This window comes from Notamacropus eugenii, chromosome 5, assembly GCF_028372415.1.
Source record: "Notamacropus eugenii isolate mMacEug1 chromosome 5, mMacEug1.pri_v2, whole genome shotgun sequence".
Taxonomy (NCBI): domain Eukaryota; kingdom Metazoa; phylum Chordata; class Mammalia; order Diprotodontia; family Macropodidae; genus Notamacropus; species Notamacropus eugenii.
The window spans coordinates 369,784,468-369,794,541 of NC_092876.1; the positions used below are offsets into that span (position 1 = coordinate 369,784,468).

Below are 10,074 nucleotides of genomic sequence, written 5' to 3' on the forward strand. Positions count from 1 at the left end.
TGACATAAAAATGCAAATCATTCAAAACAGTGATGTGAAGGGCTGCAGGGGATGTGCTTATCAAAGACATAGGACTAAGCACAGGGAGGAGGAATGGATCCACTTGAAATCAGGAATTTGGAAACTGAATTAAAACAATGTGGGGTCTCTAAGAAGCCTTTAGGAATCCCCAAATTAACAGGCTGATATCTGTACATGTAATCATTATTTTTCTAAGGTTTATTTAAAATGTATTAACCATTAACAAAATCAGTATTAAAATAACATACAATGAAAGAAACAAGCAAATAAATGTTTTTGTTCTCTCAGGTCTTAAAGAATTTCTAGTATCTCTGTAGTTCTCTAATTTGTCCTCCTTCCTTCTTTTTTTGTTCTACTTCTTTCTTTCTGTTCCTTCTTTTTTCCTTATATCTTTTCCTCTTTCTTTTTCTTCCTCCTTCCTCCCTCCCTGTTTCTCCCTCCATCCCTACTTCCCTCCCTCCTTCCCTCCCTTCCTTGCTTCCTTTCTTCCGTCTGCTTTTTGTTGGGATTGAGGATACTCCAGAGTAGAAATTTAGCTTTTAAAAGGAACAAGAAAACATTAGAGCCCTCTCTGCAGCTATGCCAGGATCAAGATTATAAAACCAGCGCCAAACTTCTCAATTTTAGTAATATTTGTTCTTTTTCAAAATCCTGGCCCCAAATTCTTAGATGTGTTTTGCTTCAAATGAGTAATGAAGAGGCTGCACCTTCCAGTGATAAGATGTTTTCTTAATAACACCTCCCTAATGAAGAAGAAAGAATGGTGGCTGGCTTATGCTTAGAGAGAACCCCTAAATTAAAAGTCTTTACCACAGTAATGAGGTGGGGCCTACACTTGTCAAAATAATGTCTATAAAATAGCTAACCATGGTAGGGGTAATGGCCAAGATTCCTCTAAACGGATCTTTTAGGGAGCAGCATAATCTCAGATAAGTAAACTATTTTAAATACTCACTCATCCCACAGAAAAGCAGGCTTGGAGAAATAACATTTTTTTTTTCATTCAGTTCAACAACCATTTATTAAGCACCCATTTTGTTTCAATCCCTGTACTTGATGACAGGGATACAATGATCAGATATGTGAGACAGAATCTTAGGTAGATGCATTGAGCCACAAACACACACATGATTTTTCCTACAAGTAGCAGTGATGGGCTATATACCACTACTATCAGAACTAAGGACAAAAGAAGTAATTTAGCAACAGTATAGGTCTTCTTAGAGGAAAATGGAAGAATGAATTGCGCCTGACCAGTTAGAAAACAAGCAACTCAGTGTTTTCATCTTCCCTCAACTTGTTGAAATTACTATCCTCCTCAAGAAGCTTCAGTGGCTACTCTCAATATTTCTAGGATAAAAAATAAACTCCTGGCATTTCAAACCCCATCCCCTGAGATCCTGGGCTTCTGACCTTGGTGGACACAGATTGGGATGTTGAGCCTAAGAACCTGGGCTACTACCAAAACACCAAACTCCTAGAGCCAACATAGAGGGGAGCCATCCCTGTGGATAAGGCATTCAGCATCCCTACCACTAGCATCACCAACTGCTGACTGGCAGCCACTTGTGGGCAGGTAAACCTGCCCACTCCTACACGTGCCAGTACTTTGGCCCTGAGTCCACCCTAGCCCCTGCAGCATCATAGATAATGGCAACCATTATGGAGATGTGGTCTTGAAGGGGCCTTTGCTGAATCCCTAATATCCTCAGCAGCCACAGGTACTGAAGCCCTAGAAGAGAAAGTTCTTGTCACCAAAGTCCCTCCTATCATCAAGTGGTTCATCATCAGAAATGGATGTAGTTTTATCAATGGAAATGAAACTAAAAATGCATTACTTCTTATTGCTTTCAAGGGTACCACCATCCTCCCAATCACCCAGGCTCCCAAACTAAATAGTATCGTCAACTCCTCATTCTCACCACATATGCAATCAGTTGTCAAATCTCATCACTTCAACTTTCAAAATATTTTTTGTATATGCAATAGTGCCATCACCCTGGTACAACCCTCATCCCCTCACAACATAACTAGCCATTTGGTCTCCCTCCCTCTACTTTCTCTCTCCACACTCCAATCTACCCACAGCTCAGCTGTCAACTGATTTTCCTAAAGCACAAATCTGATTATGTTGCCTCAACCCAAACCCCTTTCAATCAACTCCAGTGACTCCCTATTACCTCCAAGGATCAAATATAAAATCTTTAGCTTATTTTTCTTTAATGTTTTAATAACTTCATTATTTTTTTTAGGCTTTCAAATGATTTTTGGTTTTTTTTCTGTTTCTGTCTCCAAAGACCCATTAGGTTGTTCTTTTCCAATGCTCTCAGTCATTAGACAATCTTCACAGTCTTGAGCATGTCCGATAGGATGTGTGTACTATCCTTCCCTGGTTTCCTAAGTGTCCTTTCCAGGGCCTGGACCATCTCCAGGAGCTCAGGGGTAGCCACATTATGGTCAGACTGCAGCTGGCAGAAGAGAATTTTATTGACCTTGCCCTCGATCTCCCGTAGGTAGAGCAGGGGAAACACCTTCTTGAGTCCAACCAGCACTGAGTCCTTCAACCCCGAGTCTTGACACACCAAGTTCAGAATGAAGACACCTTCTGGGGTCAGGATCTCTTTGACCTGCTGCAGAAAATCATGGTCCACAAAGGCTGGAGGCGGGCAACTCATTCCTACCATTGGGTCCTTTCTGTCTACATCAAACATGATGACATCATAGAGAGCCTGTGCTTCTCTGGCCAGGTTGGTGGTGTAGTCCAAGCCATCTACAATATGAACTTTCATCCAGTCACTCTGGGTGAAGCTAAACCCGCGGGTGGCCACCTCCAGCATGCCTGAGACTTCAAAAAGTGATCATGGATGAAGAGGTGCAGGTTCCCGCCACCCAAGTCAACCACCAGCAATGACAGTGAGGTCTCTGGGAGCATCTCTGGGTTTTTCAGGAGGCAAGCCCCACAATCATGGCCTTGTGATGTTCACAGCACAGAAAACTCTTATCAATGGGCTGACTTGCAGACACTGGGGGATTTTCTGGCACATCAGCTGGCCGCAGTTTCTTCTTATCCTTTTTCTGTTGCTTTTGGGCTCGATGAGATGTATCAGTCAGCAACCTGGCTTCCAACTGTATCACATTCCTGTTGCTAAGAAAGATCAGACAACATTAAACATGCCAAATAAGTAGCGCTTGTCATCCCCCTGGACATCCTCAATGACATAGTCACCACTCAAGGAACTACAGTCTCAGTGCTGAATGGTCCAGACCCCAATGTCTCTACCCACATATAAGAAAGGCACCTGCTGCTGGGCTGGCAGCCCTGGAGGTGCCAGCTCCATGACTTTCCCTGACAGCTCGTCCTGGATACTGTCCATGCCTTGGTACTGCTGGTCCCTGTGCAGGGCCACTGTGATCAGTCGCCTGAAGCCCACACTGACTGCCAGCTGCTTCCTTCATGCCAAACAGCCACTCTGTCTCTCAGCCCTGGGGAATGACAAAAACAGAAAAATGATTGTCTCTGGACAGCTTCATAGTGGACACAGCATGTCCACAACATGCAGGGTGTAGTGTGGCTCCCCAGTGCTCCCATCCCATAAATCCAGGGACACACTCCCAGGTCCAGTCTTGTGGCTCAGCTGGCTCTGCAACCAGGCATATTGTTGCCACTTCCATACTGCCTCTACCAGCTGCTCAGTGTTCTTCAGCTGTACAGGCTTGCCTTGATCCTGAGCACACAGCTCAAGGATCTGAAGGGCAGAGCCAGAAACTGACCTGAATTTGGTCATGATGAAAGCAAAGACAGGCAGGGAAAACTGTGACTCCATCTCTGACAACTGGTTTTGGTTGCTGGTTACTTAGTGTACCCTTACCATCCACCCTTCCCTGGAGAAGTGGCCCACAACTTTCTTCAAGATGTGAGCTTGGGCCAGGGAGATGCACAGATATCAGCCTTCCACCTGTAATACGCGGCCCACCTCCGCCAGCATCTTGTCCACCTTTTCCAGTGTTTTCTCTTCCTCATCTGTCAAGACAGAATCCAGGGTACCCTTGTCCAACACCACCTGAAAGGAGGCATCCAAGAACTCCATCTTTGTCATGTCCATCTGTAGGAAGCTCATTTGAGGCCACCTGCTAGCATTGCATTCTTTCATATCTGCTTGATGACCACCTCACTGATGTCAATGTTCACAATATCCTGGGAGCCCACATCATAAAGCTGTTCACTCAACTCTGAGTTACCACATCCAACCACCAGCTCCTTGTCCTTGGCCTTGATGTATTTGTGCAGCACCCCACACAGGTCCAGGTAGCTCCCATACCACTCAAAGACTTTCTTCCTCCGCTGCTGAAAGAACTTCTCCCAGTAATCCATGGACCCAAACTCCTTGGAACTTTGGGGCAGCAGATTCTTGGTCCTGGACCAGTCTTCTCCATGGGTACAAAGGTTCCGTGGTTCTCCACGGGCACCTGGAGGCTGACCCCGGGGCTGTGCAGAATTGGGGAGCTGTCTTCTCCTCTGGATCCTCTCTTTCATGCGGAGCGTCTGCGCGTGAACCCGCGGAGCCTAGACTAAAGCCAGGTCACACAGGGTGCAGGACCCATATGCCCAGAGTCTCCCTCCCCCATCCTGGCCGCACTTTCTCAGAACTCAATTTTCAATAACTTCATTATTTCAATGTAGTAGGGTCTTTTTTTACTCCTACATATTTTGTTTAATGCATTTAAAAACATTATTCTGAGGAGGGAGACATTGGATTCACTAGAGTTCCAAAGGTCCATTCCACCAAGAGAAGCTAAGAACCTCTGAGCTACTCAAATAGCCTCACTTCACAGGTGAGGAAACTGAGATCTAGATATAGGAAGTGACTTGAAATAAATCAGAAAATATTAATTCAGTTATTTATCAGCAGAGATGCTGACATGGTTTACTATTTCTTTCTCCAGCTCATTTTACAGATGAGGAAACTAAGGCATACATTGCTAAGTGACTGCCTAGAGTCACACAGCTAGTAAAGGTCCAAGGCCAGACTTGAACTCAGGAAGATGAATCTTCCTGCCCAGCAGTGTGTCTACTGTGCCACCTAGTTGCCCCAACTCTATTCATAGTATATAATTCAATTTGAATCATCACAAAATACTTCCCCAGTTTGTCAAGACAGTCATCTCTTTTCTATTCCTATTGATTAGGGATTCTTAACCTGGGGTCCATGAAATCAGTGGACAGATTTTTATGCGGTCCATGAACTCGGGTGAAAAAAGTAATATATTTTCATGAAATATAACATTTCTTTCAATTATGATTTTTTAAAAATTATTCTGAGACAAGGGTAGAGCAAAGATTGTGGAGTGAGGGCAACTACTCACCTAAGCTCTTAGACAAACTCCTTCAGATACCTCTAAAAAGAGAATCTAACCAAATTTTGGAGAGCCAGAATCTAATAGGAGAGAGACTCTGGCAGATTCACAGCCCAGGACAGACTAGAAGGTCAATGGGAAGGATTTGCTCCATGGGGCTGGAGGAGCACACAGCACACAGGCTGTACCAGCACATCTCCATCACCTGCAGCAGGGCAGAGCAGGAAGCTCTGCATGGTCTGAGGCAGCGGCTACACTGCAGAATCTCAGGCATATCAGCCCAGGATAGGAATCCAGCAGAACCGAGTGAGTGAGAGCTGCAGAGCCCAGGTATCTGCAGCAGCTGCTTGTGAGACTATCAGTCCACAGATTAAATGTCTGTAAGTCATCTACTTGAACTTCCTGGAGCCAAAATGGCAGAGTGATCAGTAAATGCTCTTCCCCCTCCACTTGTTGACCTTGAAAGAACCATAAAATATTTCCCCAGAAAAATCCTGGAACAGTGGGATCAGCAGAAGGGGCAAACAGTTTCTTAGCTGGTGAGGCTAGGAAAATGGCTAAGGGAGGTCCCTCTTGCTGTGGCTGAAGAGGACCAGTGGAGGACTGGAGTTGTCTCACACAGTCCTACCTCAGCAAACCAGAAAGATGTCTGAAGCCCCAGAGGGGTGGAGTCCTGCAGCCACCAACATCAGGACACCAGGCGTGGCTCAGCACCCCATGGAAATCAGAAAGACACTAGGGCAGCCAGGATTACCAACCCCTGAGCTTGCCTATGCTCTAGTTCAGCAAAGGTAACCTCCTATGGCCAGACCACCCCTCCCCACATTTAAAATTTAACTCCAGGGTAAATCCAGGGAAACACAAAAAGACTTCACCTGGGAGCAGAGCACAGCCCAGATTGGGCCTGACCCCAGAAAGGACAGGACTGAAGCAGGCTTCAAAACCACGTCACCAGCAGCAGTGGGGCCCAGATTCATCAACTCACAAATGCTAAAGACAGTTTCAGGGGTCAGTGAGAGGGCACTTTCACTTGGGTGAGAAGGGAATGCAGTGGTCTAGCCCTAGCCCAAGGCAGCAGTAACTTCCATCATTGTAACCCTGACATGGAGTCCCTGGGGGGATTGAGCAGCTGATCTGGATCTAATCTCTAAGGGGCTGCCCAGGGGTGGGGAGAAGTACAGACATGGTGGAGGTAGTAGAGATTCTGGAGAGGGAATTCTGCTCACAAACCAGAGCACAGGCCAGGAGAGGAATAAACTCCTCTCCCTTGATTGTGCCACTTTGGAGGAACTGAGAACTTATAGGTCCCCAGAGTATAACCTCCCCTTGACAAAGAACTCAAAGGTCAGGTGACTGGATGGGAAGATGCCCCCAAAAGAGAAAAAGAATAAGACAATAGAAGGTTACTTCTTGGTGCACAGGTATTTACTTCCATCCTTTTGGATGGGGAGGAATGATGCATACCATCAGAGGAAGACCTAAAAGTCAAGGCTTCTGCATCCAAAACCTCCAAAATAATTATGCAATGGTCTCAGGTCATGGAGCTGCTCAAAAAGGATTTTGAAAGTCAATTAAGAGAGGTGGAGGAAAAATTGGGAAGAGAAATGAGAGTGAAGCAGGGAAATCATGAAAAGCAAGTCAATAGCTTGCTAAAGGAGACTCAAAAAAATGCTGAAGAAATTAACACCTTTAAAAATAGACTAACTCAAATGGAAAAAGAGGTCCAACAAGCCAATGAGGAGAAGAATACTTTAAAGATTTCTCTTTGATGCCTGAAACTATTTTAAAGAGGAGAGGTGGGGTAATAGATAGTATGTTGGACTTGTAAGATCTGAGTTCAAATCCTGTCTGAGGCATTTACTAGTTCTCTGACCTTAGGTAAATCACTTAATCATTAATTTTCTCTTCTGTAGAAAGGGAATAATAATATCATTTACCTCATTATACACTATTCTTAATAGCTAAGTGACCCTGTGCAAGTTAATTTATATCTTAGCATCCCCATCTATAAAATGGAGATAATGGTATATTTACCTTGTTATTCATTATGCCCAGGGATATGCTGGAGCCAGCTTTTGTCTGCTCTGGTCCAGAGAATTCTATAGTTCAAAGTTCAGTGTGAGCATTTACACCTTGGAAAATGGCAACCACTACAGATTTGGTAGATTTCAGCTTGATTTTTTTGTTATTGATTGTTTCTAGAACATAGAAAATAGAACAGAGAGGTATCAGACACCCAGCTGGCTTCAACACTGCTAGTGCTGCAGGAACCGGATTAAAATATAATTGGGAAATATTTGACAGAATAAATAAAATACAATAAATACAGATAACATTATATTTTCAAAGTAAGTCAATATACAGCCCCCAGAGAACCTTATATATGGATTGATCTAGAATCTAGACTTAAGAAGGTCATGGAAAAATGTTAATAATGCAGATTAAACTTAAAAATGTGCTCTGTGTAATTTTTTTTCTTCAGAGAAATGCTAAAATATTGTTAAACAATTATCAGTATGCTGTTGATTTCTTCTTTCCCATAATTCTTTCCCATATTCACAAATGACAATTACCTGGAATACACTCCTTACTAACTTCTGCATCTTAGAATCCTGTTTCCTTACAAGCTGTGCTCAAGTGCCACCATGAATATGAAACCTTACTTTCTCCTCCTAAATAATTTTGTATTATTTTTTACATGCTCATATATATATATATGAGATAGTACAATGGATAGAATGTCAGACTTATAGACAGGAATCTGAGTTTAAATTTGGCCAGACATTTAATAGCACTTATTGTCTATATAACACTGGAGATATTATTTAACCTCTGTGTCCAGCAGTCTATTCCATAAACTAGAGGGGAGGTTAAAATTAAGCATACTAAATATGTGAAAGTCAAGTGATGGGCATAAGTCTGGTTAATAAACAACCATAGGGTCATATATTTAGAGCTGGAATATGATCACCTAGTCCAAATCTCTTATTTTCAGATTAGGAAACTGAAGCTCAGCAGTGGGATGGGGGAGTGATTTACCAGATTATCATGAAAATGGGAAAATTGTATACAAAATGAACTTTGGTATGCTGTGGACAAACCTCACTGACTTCCATGGTTTCATAGTAACATAGATTTGGATCTGGAAGGTATCTAAGAAGTCATCTAATATCCCTTACAAATAATAGATATGAGGCTTTAAAGTTGGCAAAAAATTTTAGAACTATTAACTTGTTTTATCCTCATAAAAAATCTTTGAAGTAGTTACTATTATTATCCTCATTTTGCAGATCAGGAAACTGAGGTAGACAGGTTAAGTGACTTGGTCAGGTCATAAGTGTCTGAGGTAGGATTTGAACTGAGTTCTTCCAGATTCCTAGTACAATAACTTATCCACTGTGCCACTTAACTGTCAAATGAGGAGGTAGAGAATCAGAGGAATCAAGTGATTTACCCAAGCTCACACAAGGAGTGATGGAAGTGCAGTATGAATCTAGTCTGTCTGACTCAAATGCCAAAACACTTTCCACAATACCACACTGCCTTTCCTAAGTTACTCTTAAATGTTGTCCAAGTCTGGCCCTGGATTGCATTCCCAAGGTCCCCAAAATATGTGGCTTCCTTGAATGACAGAATTTGGTGCTTTCAGATCCAAATAGTTCTGTCAACCTGTTTTATTGTTGTCCTTGTTTTGTCAAGTTATATGGAGACCAACATGGAAATGCAGATTTTCATGATCAGATATTGGACCTGAAGTTCTTCAGATTCCCACTCACGGGATGCTGGGGTCATCTCTGTTGGAAGAGGACACTACAATATTTCCTGACCATGTTTAAACAATGCCTATGACCTCCCCTTGCCCCTTTCCAATTCTATGTAGCTCCTCAATATGCGCTTTCTTCCTCTGGCCCTATTAGAATATGCTCCTTGGGGGCAGGACCTGTCCTTCTTTTAAAATTTGTCTCCCATGGCCAACATATGCTAAGTAATTAAATGTTTTTCATTCATTCATTGTATTTTCCCTAAATACCACTGACATAGCAAAGATAATCTCACATTATGGTGTGCATTGAAGAATGTGTTCAGTGGCTGTTCTTTAAAAAAAAAAAATTTCAGGAGGGCGGAGCCAAGATGGTGGAGTGAGAACAACTACTCACCTAAGCTCTTAGACAAATTTCTTCAGATACCTCTAAAAAGAGAATCTGACCAAATTTTGGAGATGCAGAATCCAATAGGAGACAGACTGTGGCATACTCACAGACCAGGAGAGACTGGAAGGTTGATGGGAAGGCTCTGTTCCATAAGGGTGAGACCACAGTACACAGCGCAGCACATCCAGCGCAGTGGAGCAGGAGGGTCCCAGGGAAACCTGAGGCAGCAGCAGATGGAACCAGTGGAGCCGCAGCCCAGAATAAGAGACCAGCAGAGCCAAGCCAGTGACAGATGCTGAGCCCCAGATATCAGCCACAGCAGCTCCTGAGACTTTCAGCCCACAGATTAAACATCTGTAAGTCACCTACTTGAAATTCCAGGAGTCAGGATGGCAGAGTGATCAGTAAATGCTGTCTCCTTTCCCCTTGATGACCTCAAAAGAACCATAACATAGTTTCCCAGAAAAATCCTGGATCAGAGGGAACAGCAGAGGGGGCAAATAGTCTCATAACACCTGAGGCTAGGAAAACAGCTAAAGGTTATTCC

General features: G+C 43.2%; 1 pseudogene; it reads right to left on the reverse strand.

The window, feature by feature from the left end:
- Nucleotides 1-2,276: 2,276 nt before the first annotated feature.
- On the reverse strand, nt 2,277-4,423 carry LOC140509294 (eEF1A lysine and N-terminal methyltransferase-like; annotated as a pseudogene).
- Nucleotides 4,424-10,074: the final 5,651 nt, after the last annotated feature.